The 27,646-nt window shown below is 36.1% G+C and overlaps 1 protein-coding gene across 5 annotated transcripts in view; it reads right to left on the minus strand.

Annotated features, from left to right (window-relative positions):
• The window catches only part of SASH1 (SAM and SH3 domain containing 1), a 540,681-nt gene that overhangs the window by 388,988 nt on the left and 124,047 nt on the right, over positions 1-27,646 (minus strand). The window lies entirely within an intron of this gene.

The following is a 27,646-nucleotide window of genomic DNA, read 5'->3' on the forward strand; positions in this document are numbered from 1 at the left end:
GATTTGGAGGAATGAAGATTCCAAACGCCTACTGTGATAAGCTACACTACAGCAGCAGCGAACCAAGGTATGAGACTGAGAGGGAGAGATCACACAGCAGAAACGACACAGGATGGAGGAGAAAGGACTCAGAGCTACCTTCTTGGACTTTGTGAGGAAGGAAGGACTTCCACAAACAGCTGAAGGTTGGTAGGGAGTGTTCAGGGGCCCTGAACGCTCCCACAAGAGAGAGACTGTGTTACATATCAGCCTTGAAAGGCTCTTCCTGGACTAGAGTAAAAGGGAGAAGCTTCGAAGGGTCTGATAAAAGTGTAATATATATATATATATATAGTTGCCTTTAGTTTGTATAGTATTTATTTGTGTAAAATAAATGTAAATACTTTCCCCTTCCCCTACAGAAGCCTCTGGCCTGAAAGTTCTCTCTTCGGTGTTGAGATAAATTGTGGGAAGGGGTGGGGAAGCCTGGAAATTGGATTTTGGATTTTTAATGTGGTTCAAACTGCCACAGTTGTTTTCTTGACCTAGGATTCAAAAGAAAGTATTATGTTTTCTTCATTAACCTTTCTTGATACTACTCCCTAATCATACACATGTAGTTGGTTTTATTAAGTGCCTTGCATCTATACTTTTTTTAAATATAAAATAATAAGATATTCTCTAGAAGAACCAGTAACAAAGAAGAACCCTGTATCAGTCTTATGAGTACAACAGAAGCCAGCAATGCTGTACCCTGGTGTGGTCAGAAACAGCTCTCAAGAATTGGTTTCTATTTTAAAAATTCCTCTCCGTTTCTTTTCTACATTCTTCATCTTCTGTTATACTTCTAAATAAACCCTTATAATCAATACATCATTTCACTCTTGCCTTTGAGAAACTATACATCAGCTGCGAGGGAAAACACTTGTCAGGGTGCTTAAAATCCTTATTTTAGAGCAGCTAGACCTCTGAAAGTATGCATATACACTAACCTATTAGCATGAGCAAAGAAAAAGACAATATAACTTCCAAAATAAAATCTTCCAGAAAAGTAAATGAAAAATCAAGTTCATACTCGAAGATCTAGTTATTAAACTATGTACTATAACTCAGGCAAAGGCTGTCATGAATTCCCGTATTCAATAAATGAATATAGATTTTAAGGACCAGATGTATATCTTGCCTAGCAAGTACCTGCAGTAATTGAAGGTGCTGCTGTTCCACAGCAATATGTTACTGCCTTAGTGCTGGAGGTTACTGCATTGACCTGCATTCTTCAGCTTTAGTGCGAAATCCAGCAGCTTAGCCCAAACCATATTTCCATGACAGTATAAAATAAAACCACTTAACCTTGCACTGGTTAACGAACACTCTCATGACCTGTTGATGCATCTGTCCAGCAGGAGCAGGCAATCGGTAAGTTGTTTTTAAACTTTTGCAGCTGACTGCCATGCGAAGTGCACTTAAGATTCTAATGTTAAAAAGCTGAAAATTAAATACAAGCTTAAAATTTGCATCCATCATTTTCTCCTTCAGAAGACAGTTTGCTCTCTGGAGCACTTTTTGGTCTAGTTTGCAACTAGGATTGTTCAAAAAGTCTTGCGCTGGTACTTCTGACCTTTCTGCAACTGGCCCAAAATTAATATACAGGTTCAAACCTTCCAATGAGAAAAAAAGCTTCCTTTTAAATACAGTCAGGGTGTGAATTTTATTACTCAGTCTTTTCCTGCAACACGCTCTAAATAAACTAATTTAAACAAGGAAAGTTGACAGTTATGGTGTGCCCTGAGGCAAAAGCCCTAAGGAGTTATGGACTGCAGAACTAAAGATGTGACAATCTGTACAACGTACATAACTGCAAAACAAAGGGATGGAGTGATATCATCAAGTATCTGAAAAACAAAAAAAATTAAGCTCCAATTTCTGCATCAGAAGTTATCCATAGAGTACTACCAGTATACAAAGTTTACATGATTGAAGTCAGCACATATCACATTCAGACTGATGCAAACAAAGATGTTTGTAACCATGTTCTGAATTGTCTGAAAAGTAGTTCAGGACACAGTTTTTTAATACTCAGAGTGGAGAAATGTGCTAGTAGCAGGGGACATGAGGAAAAAAATGCCATTTTCAATTATTTATTTGGTGACATCCTACAGTATTACTTGGTTCAGAAATTATTATTGTAAATAACATCTTGTACAAACAATTAACAATCTCCATGCATTTGTAAAATGACAAGTCACGTTCAGGCAGCCCATACTTTGCTTCCCTAACATTTGCATATTACTGTGAATCAAAGACATCCTTCTAGTTAGAGCCAAAAGCTCAAAAATTTAGAACGTATGTGTCTGAGGAAGAGAGTGCACAAATGTCTTCACTGGATGTCGTTTGTGTGCAGTATGTGCTGAACTTCAGGATGTGATAACCTCAGATGCTCTCTAACTGGATATACTTAGAAAATAGTCTAGATGTAGTTCTATCATATGCTATCCATATGCTTCCTATCTATAACCAAACCATAAATAACTAGTTTCATCATAAAATAAACTTGTGGAATTTGGTGAAATAACACTTTTAGATCATGGCATAACAAAAACTGCCTTCTACTTCTCTTCCTAAGGGGCACAGGACAATTTCAGTTTTGAACACCGCACAGTTGGAAAGTTTCTTATAAGTTTTCTGAGTGCAAAAAATGCATTCCTGTACTGACACTTTATGGTTTTGCATCCTAAATCATCAATGTAACTGTCTTTAGTGAAAAGGTAATATGATTACAATTACTGATTTACAACTGAGGACAGTGGGATCCTCTATTTCCAAAAGAGACTGCCCTCTTTTTAATGATAATTTATTGAGACATTAAAAAAGCCTAGCATTTTTCAACCCTTTTATGTTGAGCCCTTTAACATCATAAAATAACCAAACTGACAGTTTCAGCTTCCTGTGCTTCACCAGAACACCTCATCGATAAAAAAAGAGGAAAGGATTTTCTCCAACAGGAGAAAAATCTACAGCAAGTTCTCCTGTTCTTGTCCTAAGTCCAAGGATGCATTACTCAGTAGATACTGCATAGGAGCTCCTTACTCTGTTACTGCATTTTAAGAAGTTTCAGTAGCCTCTTGGTTTTCATTACTTTCTTTTCTACCCCTTCCTTTGTCATATCTCTCCATCTTTACTCTCAGTGTATAGAAAACACATTAAATGAAATTACACCCACTCCCGAGTTGTTTGTGCAGTATTTCAAGATTCTGGCATATGTCTGTTTCTGAAACAGATTCTTGGCACTCTAATTATAATCACAACCAGGGAATATTACCTTATTTCTTTAAATAAATTAATTCACATTGCCATGTTTTAAGTCAGATGCAAAATGCAGATGTGGTTTCCTAAAGGAATATGGAGTGTTTATATATCTATATATATGTATTAAAAGTATAAATCAATGCTCTTTAGACCTTCATAATACACAAGAACCAGAAATAACATGAAATCAAATGAGCAGCAAAACCAGTCTTGACAACAGAGACTGTTTTCTTTCCCCTGTCTCTTTATCAAAAACCCAAATCGCAAGCAAACGAACATTTTTTGAGCTTTGAAAACTTAGCTAGCTTTTTCCCATCAGCATTTTCTTTTTCTATGATCTGTAGATCACAGGAATCTCAGACAAAATACAGCTCTTGTGGTCAGACTGATGCAAAACAGAGAAGGTTTCTTTTCAGTTGTGCTGGACTGGTTTGTGGTGTCAATATGTTCAGCAACTGAATGTTCCTTTAGATTTCTGCAAATACGTTCAAATTGTTTGAGATTCTTCCAAAAGTAACACTAGGAAAGGAACACTTGCATTCTAGTAAGTGCCACTTTTATTTGCTAACAGCTCCATTCAAAAACTATGAAGAACAACAAGACCTGTTTAATACAAACCCACAGCCCAGACCACTACCCACTTTTCTTATAATAAAGCTATTCCAGAGACCTTAACAGCCTTTTCAATGTGTAACATGACTGACCAAGACCGAGTCAAAGCCTCCTTAATATCTTTAAGGCACTTCTGACCTGCTAGTTCCTACCTCTACTGAGTAAATATCACAGTAAAGCTGAAGAGTTCCTGGAAGTGCAATTTGGGAAGTCATTTATTTATGACTACAGTCTTAAAATTCCTCTTACAGGGCCACATGAGATGTGTGTGGGATACCAGATACAGTCAGTACACTTTAGGCAGTGAGATTTCATGAGAAAATATGTGACTGAACTACATCCCAAAACCGAGATTTGCTAAAGGAACGTTGTGACACTTTGACATATAGCTGATATACACAGTCAAGTCAGTAACTTTTCAAGATTCTCATTTCAGAGCAGGTGCTAAAACTCTGTGAGTGCCTTCTTTAGTGAGAGCAACTACAAAAATCCACCAAGATCACAGCATGATCCTGTGTACAGAAAAGCTGGTAATGCACCATCTCATATACAGTAATTCTTCTATTCTATGGATCTACAATTGCAGGTTTCTTCTGAATCACATACCATGCTGTAATTTAAATGACCAACTGTCCACACCATATTAATAAAGAAGCAAGGCTAAACTCTCTCAAACTTACTCTATTTCCTTAATTAGCACCAAATCTATTCTCTCTCACTGTTACAATGCATATTAATATTTCATTCATCAACTAATTTATTATAAGACTTTTATTTCAAAAACTGGATTTTGAAAGGAAGATTCACTGTGTTGTTTTCACAGTTCAGGTTTTTGATCATCTGCTAGTCAGGAAGCACAGTAGGAGATGCTTTGTAGCAGGAAGGTAACGAGGGACTTACCAAATCACAGGATTTATCTGTAGTTAGTTGTGCTATCAATAAAACAACAGAGCTCCTGCTAAGGAAGCAGTTTGTCGGGGGCATGTAGCACAGTAGGCACACCATGTCTGTCTTTAAAGGTGACCTGAAAAAAATTATGTTATACTGCTGAGCTGTTTATTATGGGGCCTGTTCTCTTTACAGCAGAAAACATGTCACACTCAAAAATTACTCCAAAATGTTATTCCAAAAATCCTTGTTTGAGAAAACCTGTAGGAAGGGCATAACATCACACAAAGAAAGAGGGTCAGTAGAAATGCATGGTAATGGTGTAAGCAGACATGATACAAGTTCACACACTGATAGAGGACAAACGTTCACCAGGGAATGATATCACTAATCTTTTGCTATGCCTTTTATTGCTTCAGTAGTGAAACATATTAGTAAGGCCTGTTGCGATAGGATGAGGGGTAGTGGCTTCAAACTAAAAGACTGGTAGATTTGAGCTGGGTATAAGCAGGAAATTTTTTATGATGAAGGTGGTGAGACACTGGAACAGGTTGCCCAGAGAGGTGGTAGTTGCTTCCCACTGATGCAATATTAGGTGAGATGACAGTAGCTTTTGTAAACAAAGAATAAAGTATGTAAATAACTACAGTTCATCTATCTTAATTTGCTATCCAATTTTTCATTAGTTTAAATTCATACTAATCTCTTCTTCAGCTGAAGATAAATATCTTCACCATTCAGCCTTTAATTTGCTCACTATTCTACTGTTTTCTCCCCTTCAATAGGGATGGAAGTATTAAGTGATTATTAAAGATTAAATACCTTTCATATACATACGTATGTAAAAATAAATCCCCTCTCAATGGTATGGGCAGATAATCTAAATGGCAGCTAAAGTATGCTACATCCCCAAATGAGGTTTGCACAGCCTAAGTTCCATTTTACATTTTTCCTATTGCAGAGAGATAATCTCAACACACTGGAGAAAAACAATTTAATTGCCAGAAAATGTAAGGATAAATACAACACGATCTTACCAGGAGCTACAATGCATGACTTTTACTTTGTATTTTGGCAAAAATTTCACCTGTCTTTGAAATGGAAAAATGAAACTGTCTGATGACAGCATATCCCTCCCAGAATGTGGCTCTCTGCACCAATGTCAGACAGTTATGAAGATGTTTTTCCTTCATTTGAGCATATATTCCTTATGATCAATGACTGCAAAAACCTTTTCAAATTAAGATTTGTTTGATTGTCTGTTTCTATTAAGGGTATCATAATAATGTTTTTCCATTTTCCAAACAAATGTTCTACACAGCCTAGCATCCACCAGACACGCAGAAGAATGTGACAATGATTAATTTCTGTTGCTGAATTCTTTATTTCCAATAACTAATTTAAGAAAGTCACTGTTTTTTAATAACTAAAAGGTATAAATTCTACAGGGTATTTTTGCTTAGGTAATTGATAAAACATCTTCATATAATGACTGTAAATTACGACTGCATTATATAAATCTATCTCCTCTGAAGTCTCCTTTAGGACACTGCAGGATAGGCAGCTGCTGTCCACTGAGGTATAAAATTTATGCTATGAAGAACAACACATCGTTACAATGCCAGAAATTCTCTGAAAAAATATAAATAAATTCTTTTTCGGCTTTAATTTTATCTGGATGATAAAGTTCTGATTACATCATATATATAGAAATAATTTAAATATATGGTCGTTGAGACTCATTGAATATGATCTTCCCATAGTAAATAGCAAAAGCATAATTTGGTTTAGGTTTTTAAAAGCAAATTAGACATAACAATGGAAAATTGCCTGTGGAGAGTAATGGTGCACTGGCAGACAGGACAGGTAACTTAACAGAATTTTCCTAATATCTAAGAATTTCTCAACCTCTGGTCCTTCCTTAGGTAAAACTATAATGAAACTTAAACAAAGTAGGAAGTGATTGCAAAAATAAATGCTAAACTAACTCTCCATTCTTAAAGTAAGCTCATGAATTCCTTGCTTCCACAGAATCCTTTCTTAAAGTTGAAGCCCACATTAGAAGATTAGGAAATTTTCTTGTGTAGTACCATATGTCATGCATGCTTAAAATGCTTCAACGTTTAGAAAACAATTTGGTTCTGTGATTTCTCTAGGCATGACCGAGTATTTTTGAAAAAGTTATGTGAAGTTTTTCCAGGAAGTGATGAATCCAAGTCATAGTACAGATGGGTAATCAGACTTGTTATGAGAGAAGTTAATAGTTTGGTTCCACTGTTTCATTCATCTGTAAACCACTAAATCCTCCAGAAATTATTTGTCAGCAGTCAAAAGATGCTGGTGTTTCATCAGATTTTAATATCCATAGATTTATATTAAATTTTGTAGCACATTACAGAAAATTATAGTCCAAATATTTCTGTTTATAAAGGTCAAGATAACTTCCCGTGCAAACATAAGCCTGAAAGAAAAACACATTGAACAGAAACCCACTCCTCTAAAATATGTTCTCCAATATTGTCAGTTAAGAACAACATCTCTGGGCATTTGACCAGACTACAGAGGGGAATAAAGAAAGGTTCTTTAGATACTCAACAGATGTTCCTTATTGTGTATTTTACTGGGACTCAAAGTTTACAGTATTTCAGTAATGCATATAATCGTAAGTATTGTACCTACACAGTGTGAAGGCAGGGTCATCATTTATTCATGATGCACCATCTTTAGTTATATCGCAGCTATCCTTTATAGTTACACAGAAACAACAGGAACTAAGGAAGACACAAGGACACTGCCACAATACTTTTATCATACCATACTTAAACACCTAATTTATACTGGTGAATAAAATCTCTCCAAACTTTCTATCCAAGTAACCTTATATCACTTCTATGCATGCTACTACTTGTCACTTTTTTGTCTGTACAAGATTTTATTGTTTATCAAGAAAACCCACTAAGAAGCTTCTACAAAACAGCTCCTCCTGGACAATACACAGGACAGCAGAGTCCTTGTGTGTGAATATGCAACTGAATTTTAACAGCCTTGGAAAAGACAACAGAGGATGGGCCAAGGACTCCTAGTCTACAGGTCACTACACAAAAATATTATCCGCCAAACACATAAGTGCTTCTCAGACTTACTCTTAAGCATTACTGTGTTAGTCAAATTTAACAAGAAGAAAGAGAATTCAGCTGATGCTGTGAGAAGGAAATTATTATATCTTAGCATTCTGTCCTTTTGGCAATTATCATGGGAATTATTCAGTGCCAGTCAGTCATGCCTTTCAGGGACTGAAAGTCTTCTTGGATGTGACAAAGGCATTGTGTTACATCATTTTTATACTGTAAAGCAATTTACCAGGCATGGAGCAGGGTAGTAAAAGAAAATTACAGTAATTCTCAAATTGACCAGGATGAATGTGCTCTTACCTTAAGTACACACTGAGTATCACTGAAAGGAGAGGTCTGAATTCCAAACAAACCTTGACACGCCTCAGCCTGCAGCTGAACACACACTCCTTCCCCTTCAGTCTTTCTCAAAGGTGCTATGCTGGAGTTACCACAGGCTAGATGCTTTGCTGGGGTCAATTTCGTCTTACTCCAACAAGGTTATTATGTTGGAAAATTATAGTTTTCAAATTGCTGCAAGTATAAACACCACCTTGTTTTTGCAAATAATAATATAATTAGAGGCTGTTATAAAATAATCAACTCTGAACCATAATTTTGCATGTTTTCACTAAAAATGCAGAGAGTATAATTTTTAAGTACTGTCATTATTTTCTTCTATCATTCAAGCAACATTTCATGGAAATGTTTCACCCAAAGATTCAGAAAGACCTTGAACAGTTACAAAGTCATCCATGAACTAACAGTTCTTGTATGTACCTTAAGATTTTACAAAGGAAATGTGCTAAAAGCCTTGAAAATGACATAGATGGTATTTCATGTCAGTATGTTATGAGAAGTAAAAATTAAAAAAAAAAAAAGGAAAAAAAAAGAAAACCCTTATAGGCTAAGGAGTAATTTTAGGGGAGTAGCAAGGCTACTTATGCTGGTAATAGACATCTTTTAACAGTTTCTCGAGGGCAAAAGCTTTGGGTTGACAGTGGACAAAACTATATGAGTATATCATATTATACAAAGGATCTAAATCAGTGAAAAATTTATGACATGCCAATCTTTAAAATATGTAAATGTATGCCATATTTTACTTTTGCTTGCAGGAATTTACTTGAGAAAGGATGTTCCACTGCCACACCTTCCTTTCTTGTTTAATCCAGTACTGAAAATTCAATGGAAGATATGTACTTAGTCCAAACCCAAGGAGTTAACTGGAATGAAACTTCAGGCCTGATAGATAGGCGTCTACGGCTGAGGAATGAAGCAGCTACACAAAATATCAGATGGGAGGAAATATTATCAAAATATGAAGTTTCATACAATCATTAGAAAGTAGCAAATTCCGAATCCTTCACTTTCTAGGAAAGCCTAACAAAGTTACTCAAGCATCCTATAATTCGCATCTATAACTTAAATCTAAATTTAAATATAATATGTATTTTCCTTAAAATTGCATCAAGTTCAGAATAGCAAAGCAGTCCAGAAAAGTACTTCCCCCACTGTTAAGCCCTAAGTCTTCTGGTTTTAAGTGAGAATTGAACAGATGACAACAATAGTCTCAGAAACTGACAGCCTAAGGCAGATCTCCCCAGGAAATAATAGCCACAGCTTTTCCTCGTGCTGACAAGCAGCCAAAAGAATAGAAAAAAGAGTCACTGTGAATAACTGGAAATGGATTTGAGACTTAAAGGAGAGATAACTTAAATATTTGTACATTTTATACTTACAAAGATACTTCATGTACTGAAAATAATTTAAGAATACATAAGCAAAACTACAGAAGGTGGATTTGAGAAATATGACATTGAAAACTCTTAGGTTTGAAGAGAGTTTTGACATTAACTTCAATAGAACTAAAAATTTTATTGAAATAAATTTATAAATATTCCCCTTAAATTTTAAAATCAAAAGTACATCACAGCCTAACAGGTTTCCATCTCTTTTTAACAGCAATACCTGGCAGCAGCACGAACAGGATGTTTTGCTACAACACTGGGCTTAATTTATTTATTAATAAATTAACTTTTCCACAAGTATCTTGTGTTGTGACCAAAAAAAGCCTGACCTCTTGCCTACTTCTGACAGTGAATTTCCTGTAAAATTTAGATAAAACAGAAGACGTGAAGTTTTCCATGTCAGCACACTGGGCTACTAAAGCAGTGAGCTTGCTGTTCACCATCCATGCAATGGCTCCCTACATATAGCACAGGGCAACTTTGAAGCTGATAACACAGCTGAGTCTGCCTAATCCTGGTATAGCAAGATGAGTTCTTAGAATATTTTGATTTGGATGTCTGATGGCAGCAAACATGGAGGGGCTATCAGACGAGCAAAATAAAATGCCGTGTGAGGCTACTATAGTGCACTGACCTTCCACATGGCAGTAAAAACTGATTTTAATGCCTTACTGTGCTTTTTCAGGGAGCACTTCATAACCAGTGATTTGATTTTAAAATATTAACACTTTATGCATTTATGATGTACATATATTATTTAATATTATTGATTTAAGTAAAAACCTGGATAAAAGTTAAGTTCTTAGTACAGTTAGACACTTGGTTGTTGACACATTCCAATCTATGGCCACACAGAAAGAACTAAGCATGCAGTAAACAACACACCCTCTCTTATTTTCTCCCGAAAAGGACATCACAGTATGACATGGTGCATGCACACAGTGACATATTATGTCTGCTATTATCCTGTTCCTTTTGCATGTTATGCCCTTTCTCTGCCTTGCCTTATTTGATCAAAAGTGCAAGCTCTGAATGGACCTTCCACCAAAGTGTTTGCAATAAAGCTTTGGATAAGACCACTGCACTGTTTCCACGCTTGGTTTGACCTTAAACACAACTGTCTTTATATGTATCCACATATTCCAACGCAACTTGCCACAATCTTTTGTCTTTTCTTCTTCAGAATCATTACAGTTGAGCTGTTTGTTAAGCTATTTTTATATACAATGTGGAAAAATTTGTGTTTCATTTCCTGCACTTTCCCCTTATTTTCCTCCTTTTTTTCATGTCTTTCATGTTATTAGAAATCTTTCTTCATTATAACCATATTATTTCCTTCTTATTTTCCTTTGCTATGCAATTCTTTACTGATCCCAACTACCGTTATTTCCCTATGTTGCAGTTGCTGGGTCTATGACTAAACCTATTTCTATCTCCCTCTGTGTTTTTCCTGAATATCCCTGTTGTCATCCAGCATGGTCCAGCTCCCCCCTTTCTTCCATCAGTATTTCTATCTAACAATCTGAAAATATGATTCCACTTTCACATTATCATGTATTTCTCCTAATTTTTGGTTCCCCCAAATCTAAACCAGACATCTCTAGCAAACTTAAAAATAATCCCTAAATTTCATGCTTGAACTTATACCTGCACTTACCATGGGCTAGAGTCTAACTCTTTTCCTTATATGATTCCCATGATGGCTACGTAGCCAAAGAAGAAATGTACCCCAGCAGTCCCTCAGGGGAAGTACAGGAGAGAAGGCTGAAGAGTCCTTCTCTCACCATTCTACGCTACAGCACATTCTGGGATATCCCATGATGGGCACAGATAATTAAAGCAACAGACAATTCAGCAGGACAAAACAGGGAGCAAATAAAGTAGTGTGAACATTACTTAGCAGGCATTACTGAGTGATGGATAAAGTATTTTGGGATACAGAAGGAAAACAAAAAGGGGACACCCTCTCGTGTACACAAAGAATTTATTTGAATATAAAAGTGTCTTCTTCCAGTTGTGAAACATGAAATTACACTAATGGACAAGAGCACACCCTTTATTTTCAAAATAAAGGAAGAAAAAGAGCTTTCACTTCTGTTTCTGCTTTTAGTGCACTGACGATCACTGACATAATCTGGAAAAGGACAACTTATGAGGGCAGTGTCCTGATATATTTTAACTGCTGTTCTCATGTTGCTGATGAGAATAATTTCCCAGAGATACAGTAGGAGATATTTTCAGAATTGAGTAAGATGCTGCTGCCCACACAATTCTCACTCCTGATTCAGAGCATGAACAGAGTTCCTTGGGATAAGGTCAGAGAAAACAAAACATTCCCAGAGTTCACCTTGTGGCCTGGCAGAGAGTTAAAACTTGCTACGCTTACCGTAAGGACTTAATAACTGTCATTTAATATCTTCCATATTTCAGTTTCTACAACAGAAAGTAAAAACACCAAGCTGAAGGATAAACTTAGTAGTGCAAACTTCATCACAGAAGTAACTCATAAGCCTGGCCAAGATCCTAAGCAGCTTCAGCCATGGTATGTGATTTTTGAGGTTGTCCCGGCAGGGCCAGATGGACTCTGTGGTCCTTGTGGGGCCCTTGCAACTCAAGATATTCTATGATGCTCAGTGCTGAGCTATGTGGCCTAACAAGAGATGACCTGTGCTAACACCAAACCTGTGGAAATCATAGCTGTCTGTGTCTGAGATGCTGCAGAGGAAAACACACTAGAGGCAAGATAACCATTGAGAAAAAGAAAATACTCATGCTTACAGGCACAGGTCTTGGAATAATGAGCCTAGGATCAAGAACAACCCTTGACAACAGCAAACTTGAAGTTTTTACTGGCTTCTCAGAAACAGAGAGATCCTCTAGCAGTAATAAATTAATTGTTCAACTGTGTCCAGAGCTGATGAAGCCACCAGAGTGTTTGCAAGCTGAAGAACTTGGCAGGCGAGCCCAAAATGCAGGGGACTAGGGATCTGCCACAGTAACTAGTCTCTTGAAAAGGGCAGGTAGAAGGGAAAAGCTAGGTATACATATAAATATGAAGTCACTTCCCACCCTTCCAAAATACCGAATTTATAGAATTTCAAAGAATAGGAGAAATAAAATTCAACCACAAAATGAAAATGCAACTGTCCTTCACATAGGTAAGCTCTGTCATAGAAGAGACAGAGCATGTGGCCAGAATTTGGTCTCACGCTAAGCTTGCCTTGTTGGTCTTTTGTTGTCATCAACAATCATTTCTTCACTATGATGTACTCTTACAGTCTGTGTGAACTTTCACGTGAGAACAGACAGGCATTTGAAGAACAAATACATTTACAAGTCAACTACACAAATTAGCACAACTGAAATGTAGTGACTAATTCTCTTTGAAGTTCTCTCTCTTGAATGTATATTTCACTACAAACACTACTGTAGTCTCATAATTGATTTGTTTTCTCAGCTCTGGTTACTATATCCTGACACTGATTTAACAGTTACTTCAAGGGAGTGTTTTATGATGATCTTAAAATATTTTGTAGTCTCTGCTACAGGTCTACTTCTAATTCTGCTGTACTTGCATAACTTCCTCTCCTGAGCTGCCTCCAGCTCCTCTTTTGTTGCTTAGGTAACTGCCAGTAAAAGTCCCATTTGGGACTAGAGTGCCTTCTTCTATGTGTACTCAGCCCAATGCAAATGAAACCCTAGGCCACGTAGAGTACTGAAGAACATCTCAGAGAACTGTTAATGAGAAAGCCCTCTGGATTTGGCCATGTGATTATACCAGCACCTGCAGTCACTGAGGTAGCAGATGAGACTACAGGATAGTGCATATGAGGACAGCTCATTTTTTTCAGGATCTTTCCAAGACACCGTATCTTGTCACAATGCCTAGCCAGGACTATCTTATCAGAGATTCTGCAGCCAGTACACAATTGCATTTGCTCAGAGGAAGTAATTTGTAAACAGAAAGCAAGGTTTAACATAAGTGGGGGTTATCTTATGCCAGGAATTTTCAACTATAGCAGCATCCATGGCCACAACACGTACAGTAGTACCCAAAACAAATCTAGTCTCATGTGCATCAGTTTCACATTAATCAAATATAGAATTTTTGTAGACATTCATTCAAAGAAGAAACAATACAAGAATTGGGCTGCCCATATAAATAGAGTACCAGAAACATCAGTCACTGGTTATTAACCCTTTAATAAATAATTCATACTTTCTTCAAAACAAGATGTAGTTAAAATAGCCCCAAAATGTGACAGTGGAACAACAAAAATCTTCAAGTATAAAATAAAAAGCTATTAAAAATATTAGGATTGAATAAGAAATAATAATATTTGTTCAAAGAATACCACAGGTCTGCCACAATGCTTCCATAGACATTAGCATTAATGCATGTATATACTGCATATTCTGACCTTTAAATTTAAACTACCTAAGTCATTGCTGATTGTATAATGTCCACAAGGTGTTCCTTTTCTCATTCTACTACTTTCCTCAAATTTAAAGGAGAGGAAAACTAAAAAAAAAGGAAGAAGGAGTTAGACTTGGGAATTCTGGGTTTTCCTCTATATTTCCTTCCAGGCTCATTTTTTAGTATTTGCATTTCGGATATTTTAGATATGCAATTTCGGCAGACCTCCTGCATGCAATAGAAAGAATTATGGAAAGGAGAGCAAACAACACAAAAAGCAGAGCTATACACAATACTTAAGGAAAGAACAAACATTGTATCATGCTAAATATTAGTGTGAACCTACATAGAAAAAAAAAAACAAGTAATTTTCCATTGTATCAAAGAAAGTATCTACTTTCTATACAAAAATTATTTTTATTCAGAACAATCTCTCCTAAATAAAGTCACAACTTTGTAACAAATCACACAAAATTTCTACAGGAAATCTTTTTTCAACCAGTTCTAGAATTACATAATCAGTACTGCTCTGGAACCACAACAGAGACTACCTATATCTCCAACAGTTTGAAAGGGCACTGCTGTCATTTCCCTCATACCTCAAACCAGGAACACTAGCTGAGTGCTGCAGGTAATAGTTAGATAAAACATGGGATGGTTTTCCTGTTGCAGTCAAAGTACTACAGTGCTGAGGTTGTGGGTTTAAGAAGGCAGTATTTAACTATGAAGGAGGTGAGTGTGATGGAATAATATGACTAAATAAATTATACGTTGTGGGTTTTTTTATTGATTTTGAAAGCCCACAGTATTCAGCAGAGGAACCACATACATACAGAGAGAAAATTCTGTTCATAAGAAATGTTAATGCATCTTATTACCGTGACAGTGCAATAGCATGTCTTTGATATTATTAAATTCACAGCTTTGATAAACAGCCTATGAATTACCTCTTGAAGGGAGCTGCATAATAATACCTGAAGCGTAAAGAGAGGAAATGGAGTTTAATTAAGTGTTGCCCAGCTAAATCACACAGAGAAGAGCATAGGGAGGTAGGAAAAATACTGAGGACTTCAGCTCTGCATGGAGGTGGTAAGATAGAGTGGCCAGGCAAAAGTTTGTATCTGAAAATATACTTAAGCTATAGTGGGTTACACATCATCAGTTTCCGATGAACCAAAGCTCCCATTCTTATTCCTCCCTTTCCACATGCAACATTCATTTTCTCCCTCTTGCATACAAAGGAGAAAAGCAGTATCATAAAACAAGGGAAAATTAGTAAGGATTAACTGCATTAATAATAATTAATATTTAATATTGAAAAAAAAATAGAAAGCTGTAGTGCAATGTGCATTTAGTAGCCCAGCAGGAAAGTCTTGGGGAAATAAAAAAGAATACATAAAGACAGATGGAAAAAAATGTGCCAGTCTTATACTGGGGTTGGAAAGCGATAGTACTCAAACATCTTTTGCAGAATTGACAGATGTTTTAAATTAAATGGTCAGGATTGGCATGATGCTAAATCCTAGCATCATCCACAGTTTTCCTTAGGTATCACAATTAATACTGCAAGAGTACCACCTATGATCTAGAACTTTATAGCTTAACACTAAAATAAAAACCAAAATACCCTATTTTGTACAATATTTTGTACAAAGTACAATATTTTTGAAAGTATACATCTTTGGAAAGTATACAAATTTTTTAATTTTTTAAGAGTGCAACTTCTGTAGGAACAGGTAGATTCTCCAGAAATATGTTGCCACATGCTCCAGTACTTCCTGATGTCCCACAGGTTACAATGAGCCTGTATTCAATTTTGTCTCGCTACTAATAATCCTTGACTGACACCATTTCATAGAATCCTAGAATATCTCAAGTTGGAAGGGACCCATAAGAATCATGAAGACAACTCCCTGCTCCTTGCCAAGCTATATGAAAATAATTCATACGACTAGAAGCATCTGGATGATGCTCTTAGTCATATGGTTCAGTTCCATTGCCCTAACTAAATAAATGAACTTTCAGAAGCAGACAACACTTTAACAGTCTCCTAAATTTAGTGTCATTTTCTAAAATTACTTCTGTAAACAATCATTCAGTCATTTGGTATGATATACATTTCTAGGCTTTTCTGACTGTGAGAAATAATTCCAGCTCTTGTTTTTCTCCGATTCCTAAATTAAAACGTGCCTTCAACAAATATAAGTATACGTACAATGCCCAACAGTTGGAAAGTGGAGTCCAGACACAAATTTATAGGGACTGGCTTCGTAGAAAGACCATCCCAATTGCAGTGCACACTAATAATCCCAGCAAGTTTGCACTGAAGTCAAGGACTCCAAAGCAACGCACTTGCCCTTTAGAAACAAGCACCGGCAGATACTGTAACAACTCTTACAGTTTTGCCTTGGCCTAATCAATGAATAAAGGCTCTTTAAAGTGCTTCATGCAACATAATCCCACAGAAATATTTCGTCAGAGAAATTTCATGCTTCTCGAGAAAATCGTTTAGCCAAATACTAACCTAAAGCTCCAAGAAAGCAACTGCTCTTGCTTCTGTAGTCATACTCTCTTAACTAGAGATTGAGCAGTCAAAACAGAAAAGAAGTTGAGCAGCAAATTGCCTGCGCTAATAATAGAGACAAAGCATCATCTACTAATTAACACACCAACAATTGAATATTGATTAGAGTTTGTCACTTTCAAAATAGTTGAACCCATCTTGCTTCTAACAGCCAAGAGTGTTAAAGATCTGTAATAAACAAAGGATCTTCAATTCAGAAGGCTTTGTCAGCTTTTCTATTGTGTTCTGTACACTGAAAGACACATTCAAAATATTTCCTCCTATTTGATAATTTCCCCTATTTTTTGGTTCCCAAAGAGAAAACACCTGGGATATAAAATTTATGCATACCACCTTTTTCCCATGTACAAAAGTAGATCCAAGTACCAAGGATTTAAGAGAACCGAGACCTGATAATACTACTAAATGTTACATTGTTTTCTGGAAATTTAGGATAAAAATATAAAGGTTGCACAGCAGCTATGAAAGTTCAATAACACAGAACAGAAGGGTTTTTTTCTGTTGGATTTTTATCCCCCCACCAGTTTCAGTTTTTTGGGGATCTTTTTTGAGTCTGAATTTTCAAAGAGATGGCTAAAATATAAATTGTGTATCTATCAAAAGCTTCGAGGTGATTCCATGGTAAAATCAAATCCTGAGAAATAGCAGTACTTGAGATAAACTGGAAAAATAATGTCTGGGAAGGTATCTGGATGGTTAACAGTAGTAACAAGGGTATAATACTGCTCCTTGCCCGGAAACAAAAAGGCCATTGATCTTCCAATATTTTCTTATTGGGAATGAGAGGAATATAAAGAGATGATACCAAAACCCAAGCCCAAACAGGAGAACTGAAAGTAAGTGGAATACTGTTCAAAAATATTTCCTTTGAGTGATTTTAGTTCTTCATGAGTGTCCTCAGTTTCACATATGTAGTACTTAACAGTTAATGCCTCACAAAACATAAGATTAATTATAAACCAGTTGCTTAAAAATAGTAAGTGACCTTTCCATGTTCCACCTGGTTTTCACTATTTCATGTTTACAAGAGAGGTTACTTTATAAGTTAAAAATTCACAAGTGAGAAAGTAGCTATGTCATACATATACATGCACATGTGACTTGCCAAGATATTTTTTTAAGGATGGATATTAATTTAATATTAATTTTAATTTATAAAAATGGAGTTTTTTCTACATCAGGGATTCAAAAAATGCATTTATTAAAACAAAAAAAGTCTTCCTGATTCCATGATCTTGTACTTAACAAAACAATTTTGTGATGTTTGCTTCCCAGACGCTGAAGTTCAGGGAACTGGATAACTGCAACTGCCTGTTCTAAAAGTGACTTCTCAGTTCTATATTCTCCTGAAAGAAGGGCAAGAGCTTAACCGAACCATAAAGCAACAGAACCAATTTCTATGGTTGAACAGCAATTTTAGGGGGAAAAAAATGATGTGTTACTGTTCAAATAAAGAAAGAAATGTATTTTACCTTGTTTAACTGATGGGGCAGTCTATAGGTATTCCTTTGCTATTCCACATTTCTTACAATATAGAAGTGAAGGGCCCTCTGCAACTTATGGAGCAGTTGGAGAGAAATGGTGACACATATCCATCAAATACCCCTTTCTCCCCACCCAGAAGGATTCTTCTGTGGTTGGACAAATACCCCTTTTTCCTCTCTAGAAGGCTTCTTTTGTGCTTGGATTTTGAGGGAGAATATTCTGGATGGAAAAGTCAATTTTTCATTAAAAGTCACTGAAGCTTATCTTTAAATTGATGCCAAAAATGGTTCTTGCACTGCACCCTTTTGTGTCTGGATTCATCATATAGGGAATTTTTACAGCAAATTCCACACCTCCTGCAAAGCATGGTTTAAAACAGAAGCTCCAACACAACATTAGCAATGGCCATGCTACGATAAGAGAGAAGAGAATACAATAATTGTTATGGTTTGCTGAGCTTCACCTGGAGGACCTGGTGACTAAACAGATTACTTGCTGACTTTTCACCTCTGGGATTCCAGCCCTGAAACTGGAGTGACTGAAAATCATTCTGATCAGTCAAGTGAAAAAGGACTAAAGCGAAATTAGACTGGTGGTTTCAGATCAGTTCTCTCAGTGCTGTACTTCCAAATCACAAAACCACAGCACGTTGAATGCTGCTGGCAGGGGAGAAAGTGAGAGGCTTTGAGGCTTAATGAGCATGAATCCAGCTGGCTACCCAGCTCGCAAACACCTTGACATAGACTATAGCCACCTCATACAAATAGGCACAAAGTAGAATAAATGACTGTGGATTACCATACAAATTAAGCAGGAGCAATCCCTTGCGAATGTGTATTGAAATTTCTGCATTGCATATCCCAATAATATAATTGTTAATCATATTAGATTAACTCTGACAGCCAGATGATACTTTAGTAAATGTTTAAACCAAGCCTGTAATAGTATTTGAATATTTCTATTTAAAAAAAAAAAAAGCCTTTCTATTTTTATTGTACTCACAAACACTAAATAACCCCGGCATATCCCATGACCTATGTGTACAAGAATTATTTCAACTTAAAACTGGGAAAACTGGGAACAAAGAGATTGAAGTACTTTATTCATAGATTTTTAAGGCCAGAAAAGGACAATGTGATCATCTAATCTGATATTACACTTCCCATCATCTCTGTAAAAAGAGATTCTCTGTGAAAAGAGATTCTCCAACAGTGAGAATCAATCAAGAGAACTGCTGTTATCATGCAGGAATTCAAGATTTCAAACCCCAAGCTCCATTTCCTGTTAATTTATAGAACTAGGCATAGAAATTTGCCTTGAAGCCAGTGTTTTACTGCAGATAAAACAGTCTTGCCCTTTGCTGCTGTCTTTAGTTGTAGCTCAGCCAGCAAAGACAGACAAAATCCTGCATCCTAAAAATGAGACAACTTAAATGGGAAAGAGAGCTGGCATATATGAAACATGTACAGAAAGTACTCCATTAAATTATTGGTTGTAACCAGTCAGAAGAAAGACCTCTGTCATAGTTTGAATAATTCAGGGCTAGTTTTTTTTTCTTTGGTTGTTTTTAACTTGTCTAGAATCATGTAAGATAGCTTCTTTATGGCAGAACCTGCAGAAAATCCTCACTTGCTATGTGAACGAGTGACAGTGTAGGTATAGAAGAAATCGTGTTTTCAGAAAGAAGTCTCATCAAGAATGTTGCCTGTAAAAATGAACATTTTTATTTATGAAGTTATTATTTGGGGTCATCTAGCACATTGTCATGATTTTCATTAAATGAAAAATCAATTGTGGAAAAAAACAGACCCTGTGAATTTCTCTAGGGGATCAAGCATCATTCCTCACTCTACAATGATGTTGGTTTTACACCTCAGAGCTTTTTTAATTCTCACATCAGAGCAACAAACAGATCAGGAGATCTTATAAAGGAGCCACAGTGGTGCAACTTCTGTTTACAGAAGTCTCTGACATTATTCTCCTCCCCTACCAGCAATCTTCCATGCTCTGTTTAATGACATTACAGAATCACATAGGGAATATTAGCAAATATTCAACATTAGACTGCTGTGAAAATGTGTGAGAAAAAACAGAAGTAGATTGAAACATCCTGTGTATGAGGAGGATTTTCAAATATGGTGGAGGATTTTCACTGCAGAAGGCTTGATTAGCTAGATATGATTGCAATCACTAACTCTCTTCTTTAGGGTCATATGTCTGCTCAGATGCCCAGGAAATTCCAATTACAAAGCAAATGGGCTATGTGTGCTCCACAACTGTTTCACTAATGTAATACTGAAAAGCATTGCTAAATACGGTATTTGATCATAGCTCATATAAGGAATGTCATGGTTTGGAATTATTTGTCTTTATTTGATAATAATTGGTTGTTAGGATTTTTCCTGGTTTATTTTTAAATGGTTCACAGTACAAAACCGTTTGTAGAACTTTTGTAAAACTTATATTTAATGAAAGAGTATCCCAAAAGACCTTCTAGAAATCTGAAAACAACTCAAACACCTGATAGCTGCTTAGTTATTGACACATTACTCCAAAATAATTTAACCTTATACTGCAAGATCTTTCTATGTGTACTCTTCAGCTCACTGCCTTTTACACTGTTGAAAGGAGACTGTATCCATATACTGGACTTTCTTTTTTTGGATCAGTCTTTGATAAATGGGACCTGGATTACTTACTATAGTCTACTGAGTTAGGCTTCTACTGAAAATCATGTGACATTATTTTTCTCTGGTAAGTCATCTGCATTACAATAAAAACTGTCTTAGTGAGAACCTTGGTAAAAACTAGTCTGAAATTAATTGGTCTCCATACAGACTTTGATATAAGACAAAGGACCTGATACACTCTGTCATAAAGGAAAGATCAGATTTGTTAAGGGCATTTACCATTATGCAAAATTTAGGGGTTACGCGCAAGCTAATTGCATCTGGTGTTTCATCTATTTCATCACAGCAACTCAAGTGTTCTGTCTTAGAAGAACACTACTATAGAAAATGACGTTATCTTTCTTTTGATGGATCACCAGAAATTGAAAATGGCTTTTTAAAGAGTCTAGAGGGGAACCAACATATTATCAACAATTTTTTCATCCTTTATTTCCCCAAAATGGGTTTTCTTATTGATTTTGGAGCCATCATACATTTTAGTTCATAGTAGTCTAGCACACTGAAACGTTGGCTGGGCACATCTATTTCTTTTGCTCTCTGCTATTTAGATTTTGCATTATACAGTCATTCATCTCCCAGTGTGTGAGTCTGCACCATTTTCCATATGTGCAACCTATTAATAATTTTAAACTTTCATATTTTAATTAATATACTTTCACATCAACCCTTTTTCTTACCAATGTTGGTGAATCTTGATTAAAAATAAAAATCTAAAAATCTACTTAAGATTGTTTTAAGTAAGCCTATAACATTTTTTTTTCATGTCAAGAGAAGCATACTGATTTAATTCCTATTTTCCTATTTTACACTTGCAGCAGTATCTGAAATTACCACTGGTGCAACAAAATACAGCTGATAGAAAAAAAAATGTTCTTCCAACCTTTTTCTTCCCAATACACTTTCTCTTAAGTGTGGCTATCATTAAGTCTACTTTCATTCAAGAGCTAGTAATGAGTCAGGTACATTTTTCTCATTTAAATGCATGCTTGTATAAAGAATCATTATCTGTTGTATGTTTGTACAGAAAATGTAGTTCTTGGAGCATGAACAACCAGAGCTGAGAGCTACTGCTTGTGAATCAGATGGAAGAGTTTATGTTAGAATAGGCTAACACTTCTGCAAGGCATTACTAAAATGCCTAGCTGCACATTCTTCTCCCTGCCTGGATTAGAGATTGCAACCTGATACCACATCCAGGTTTGCATTTCTAGAAGTCAGACACTGCATTCAGTCATCCTTCAGGGATAATTGTTAAGGCATTATGAATTATTCTCTTCCTCTTTGCAGAAAAGCCATTGAGGGGAGAGAATGCAACAGCATCCTTGGCACCCTAGATGAGTCTGGATATGTAACAAAACCTGCATCTTCAGACCAGGACTCAACTAATCCAAAAACGCCTAGGAGAAAGAGTATGTATTAAGATTGAATCTCAGTTGTGATGTCATGCAAGTGTCCTAATCATGTGTAATACGATGTAGCAGAGAGAAAAATATTTAAATTAATTAAAAGAATAGGTTTATATGATCTTGATTTTCCTATATTTTGCAATCTGAAACTCTGATGCATGTTAATGATATATTTACCATGGTCTAAGTATTAACATCTTAATTTTACATGAAGATTCATCTCTAAGGATAGAGTTTTTTATTCAGCTATAGTTAGGTGGGAAGTGAATATATTCAACACCAAAGTACAGTAGTTAAAAGCAGGAGGTAGGGCAACAACATGCCTTCCCAACAACCAACCTCAGTCAGAGAGTTCTTAGCAAGCAGGGAGAGAGGGAGAATACTTAAATCCCTGTCCTTGTAACAGAACAATAACTCCTCCCCTCAGGGAGCCTTTTAGTTTATTTAACAAGTCTTAGCTTTTGTTATATTAATATTACCTTTTGTCCAGTTTCTTTGCACCGTGGGGACTGTGTACAAGCAACGGTTAGAAGCTGCCATTCCCTGAATCTCTCACTGCTGTGATGAGGTTCTTCAAGTGAGGGCATAAAAGTTAGCCCCATTATGCTGCAGTGTCACTCCCACTGGGTTTGTGAGATGCATAATTCTCCTCTCTCACAAAAAAAACCCAATAAAACACATTTAATATGCCAAGAGGAGACCATCTCCCTACCAGCTTTCTTAACTAGAAGGGCCCTTGAACACCCTTGAGTACATTTATGCTGCTGATATCGGCAAGGCTTTTTTTTCCTCTTACTGGTGATTGTTGCTATTTTAGGGAAAATGCTGTTCGAAACAAAAGCACCTGTAATCACTGACACTTCATAAAGTGTCCTCAAGCACAAAAGCAGCCAAACAATGGATGCCTCCTCATACATTTGCATATATTTGGTTTCTTTATTCACAGGAAACTATTAGACATACATAATGGTTGTGAATACTGATATATAAAGACAATTGCATGATATATTTAAATTAGCCTTTTTCCCCATCCCAGTAATACTGTTTGGAATGGGTATTTTTAATATAGCACAAAGAGAAATTTCAACACAACTACGCTGTCATGAACTGAGATTATAGCAGCATATCCTACAAATAACAGCTCGGGTTGGTAGATATCCAGACATGGTCAGTCCCTAATGAATCAACATTTCCATGACTGGTAACATTAGACACACAACTCCGGACCCCAGGTGCTACCCTGAAGACTCTTAAATCCCTCTCAGTAAATCAACAATTTTTCTTTTTAAATCATAGCAACCTTTTTTCTCTTTCCTGCGTGATAATACATTTTTACTCTATTAATGACCTTCTTCGGCTGGAATTTGCCCAGTTATCATCAGATCACTGTACGAGTTCTCTAAAAGCAAGTGTTCCTAAATTCTCCTCTTCCCCAAACAATACCTTCAAGACCTGCAAAAGGTAGCAGCACACAAAATAAGACTGTCAAAGTAATTGTAGTGTTGAATTATCTCTACTAAAAGTAGGCAAAAAGTTTTATTTGGAAAACTTTGGCTAACCTAATATTATTATTTTTGTATCTGGATGAACTTCAAAATCACATTCCCCAGAACTACTGTAAGATTAAACAAAAAATCAAGGGGAAAAATAGAGCTTTAAATTCTTATGTATCAAATAGGTTTCCTTAAAAGAAAACTCTAATTACAAATATGTAAAATATTAATCAAATTAAAAACAAAATAAACCAGAAAATTGTAACAAATCTGTGGCTTTCATACAGCCTGTAAAACCACTTCCCATTTTTTAGTTGTAATTAATTTTCCCAAACCAAATATATTCAGGGACAATTACATTCATTTTGCCCTTCTGCTACCACTGGCCTTTATCTGAAATAATTATTTCACTTCCTTCTCTGGTGCCTGCCCTTGAAGAAGTAATCACACTCCTCAGCCTCAATTGTACTGCATTGTACACAAAGCCAAACTCTCTTTGTACCCCGCACATGGCAAGTTTTCCAATTTTTAATTACCCTAGCTCCACCTGTCCCAATTCAAATTCATTTTCCATGAACATGTCTAAACAAAATGGTAAGGTGAGGTCCCTCCACTGTCCTGTATACCATGAATGCTCACCTATCTCTACTAAAATGCACTATTTCCCTGTAGCTAAGAGTACAGTCTGGTTTATGGACTCAGCATGCAGATACCTCTGATACATAGGGGTTTAGCAGGGTTTTTTTTCTTACTCATTAATTTTTCATTGAAGAGGTCATCCCAGTGCAGAAACTGCTGACCTTTAAGACTAAAGAAAACAAGTCCCAGGACTTCTCTATCCCTAAAGACAGCATTACAGTCTAAGGCTGTGAAAATATCATATTTCTTTGGCCCAAGAGCACTATGATGACAATAGCAATTACTATCATTTTTACTATTAGTATTATTACTATTGTTGTGGGGGTTTTGTCAGTTCAAAGTACCTGAAAAAAATAAGAACCCTATGTTGTAGCCCACCACGGTAGCATTTTTATGCCACGAAATGGAGTTCACCTGTAATGTGCAGCACAAGGGTGCAGTATGAAAGCATAGGGGGCCACTTGAAAGTGCAAAGTCTGTGGGAGTTAGGTGGTGCCAATGCTGATATTGTCATGTCCAAACTGACTGCCAGGAGCGGTATTTGAAGCTGAGGGCCTAAAACCTTAACAGGGAGTTAAAGACTTTTTATGATAAAAAAGCTGTCTTACTGTGCAGTCTAATGTTTATTTAGTATTTGTATACTTTTCCATTCATTCCAGCATCCCCTTCAACTTTAAGAATTACTTACATCTGCAAGACTAGTAAAAAAGATGACTTTTTAAAGTTGTTCTTGGTCCTTTTCCTTTGCCAGTACTTCTTGACCCAGCTTCCTCTATCTCTCTGGAATTAAAAGAAAGCCATACACTGAAAACATGTAACTTGAAAACTCCTCCATCATTAGCAACCTTATGACTTGCACTGACAGAACAATGATTAGAGAAAAAAACAAAACAGCTACTTTTCAGAAGCACTGTACATCTCCTGACCTACCACTAGTATGTAGAAGCACAGTAAAATTGTTCTTGGAGACAAACCTACCAAGTAATTGGATGGATGTTCCTCCCTCTCTCCCAAAGACAGCTAATTGTAAAATTTTTTTTTGAAGAAAAAAGTATTCCTGTGTTTACATATAGAGAAGTAAAACCACAGTCTATTTGTGGTCTGACTGAAAATATTCCCACATCTACATATAGAGAGGTAAAAACACAATCTATATATGGTCTGACTGAGAATATCCATGTAGACAGATTTAGTTTCTGACATCAGATGCAAAGCAATATGTGTGATCGTGCAACTTGCACAGGAGGAATGCTTTGACAGAAAAGAAGAACAAGCAAATCCTTCAATATGCTCCACCTCAGCAATATAGTCCAATAGCACGATGTTATCTGAGAAGTGTAAGTACATTCTCTCAGAGAAGGACCCAGGAAACAGATCCTTTTATACCAGAAAGTTCTAGCCAGACTGAAATCCCTCATTCTCAGGGTGGATTCAATCATAAACAAACTGCTAAAGAGAAATCATACATGAGTGAGTTGCAGCTTAAGAAAGATTTCTTGCCTACTTAGGAAACAGCCATTTAAGCCTGCTCTATAAATCATAAAATTAAATTCCATTATTCAATAGAATATGAGGAGTGAACTCCTATCAGGTGCATAAATACTTATTCTTTAGAAGTGCTGTTTCGTAAATAGTGAAGATTTGCACATAATGTCCACTTTTACTGGAAGTGATAGCAATGCCTGTGATAATCTCAGAAGCTTCATCATCTGCATCTATTTTTAAAGACTGCCATATCATCATAACTCCAACAAGCAAACTATTTTTAAAAACCAAAGTGGTTTTGTTGCTGGTTCCTTATTTTTTTCCCAAAGATGTGATTAGAGAAAATGAAAGCTTTCCTATAAAGGCTATGTTAATGAATTTGCATAATAAACTGGTCATTATCACCTATAATTCTTCCTCTGTGGTTCCCTGTGTTTTAGCTACAGTTTCCAAGCTACTGAGGGTGGATACAGGTTCACTTCCCCAGAAGGTGATCAAAACATCTCATTTTCTTCCAGTGGGCTTTTCTCACAAATTATTTTGCCTAAATGCCCTTCTCTAAAATCTCACTAAAGCTTTTCACAGGCAGAATTATCTTTTACCATTTATAGTTCCTTTTCTTTTAATTAATAACCTAGGATATAATTGCAATATGACATTTCAGAGAGTGCAATTACAGTTTAATAAACCACGCAGGGCATTTAAAGGCAAAGTGCCCTACGTTTTCAAGTATTCTGCATTATTTGCATATTCTTTGACATGCTTTGTGGTTTAGTCTGATGTGGTTTTTCTAATTACAAATAAACGAAAGTTAATCATTCAGGAGGCAAAGGGAAAGGCAGAGTCAGAAAAATATACCTATTTTGCAGTTACATATTAATTCCACGCAGTAATTTAGATATAATTTATCCTTTTTCTTTTTTTTTTTTCCAAATGGACTGAAGAAATAGAGTGACATGGATGGGGTGGGGTGGTGAACCCACCAAATAATATAAAAACATTAAGGCAGAAAAATGTTAATATTTCTTTAAGAGTCTATATATCACCTCTGTCCACAATGGGTTTTCTGAGCAATACCTTGTAGTGTTCTTCCATAGGGAACAATAAACACAGTTAGTTAACCATATGATTCAGAACAGAAGAATTTGATAAGGATATCACCCAAGTTGTAAATGGACTCTGCATGACTCACTGGTCACTTAAGAAAATCTATCATATCATTCCATTACTCATTCTCTATATTTTGGGACTATCTGCAGTGGGGATAACTACTTGGGAAAAAAGTACAATCAAGTTATCTATGAATAAGGTCTGATGTCTATATAACTGAAAGACTTTATTAAATAAAACAACTGTTCAGTTGCTGTCTTGCGGGAAGCTCAGAGAAGATAAGGAAGCTGTGTACATGGAAAGTTATTGATGCACTTCAGAATACTGAGCAGAAAACACTTAAAATAGTCATCTTACTTAATAAATTCTGGTTTAAGGTATGTAATTTAGCCTCCACTTTCAAACTGTACTATTTTCCACAGTAAGTCATGACCAGAACTGTCAAGATCTTTGCGTGCTCTCTGCTACAGACAGGCATTTCAGGACCTTCTCAAAACTATTAACTTTGATAATAAGTTTTCCTGAAAATATGATCTTTTCCTACTTCAGAATACTTCTTAAGTAAATTATTTTTACAATAAGTATTTATTGTGATGAAAAGAATGATTATCTCCCAATCAACCCTGAAATTGTATGGGATCTGCTGCTCCAGCTGAAACCCTAGAAATTTATGGGGCCTGACGAGATTCAT

This window comes from Pipra filicauda, unplaced genomic scaffold (assembly GCF_003945595.2).
Source record: "Pipra filicauda isolate LSUMZ 115617 unplaced genomic scaffold, ASM394559v2 scaffold42_size3861933_pilon, whole genome shotgun sequence".
In the NCBI taxonomy this organism is placed as follows: domain Eukaryota; kingdom Metazoa; phylum Chordata; class Aves; order Passeriformes; family Pipridae; genus Pipra; species Pipra filicauda.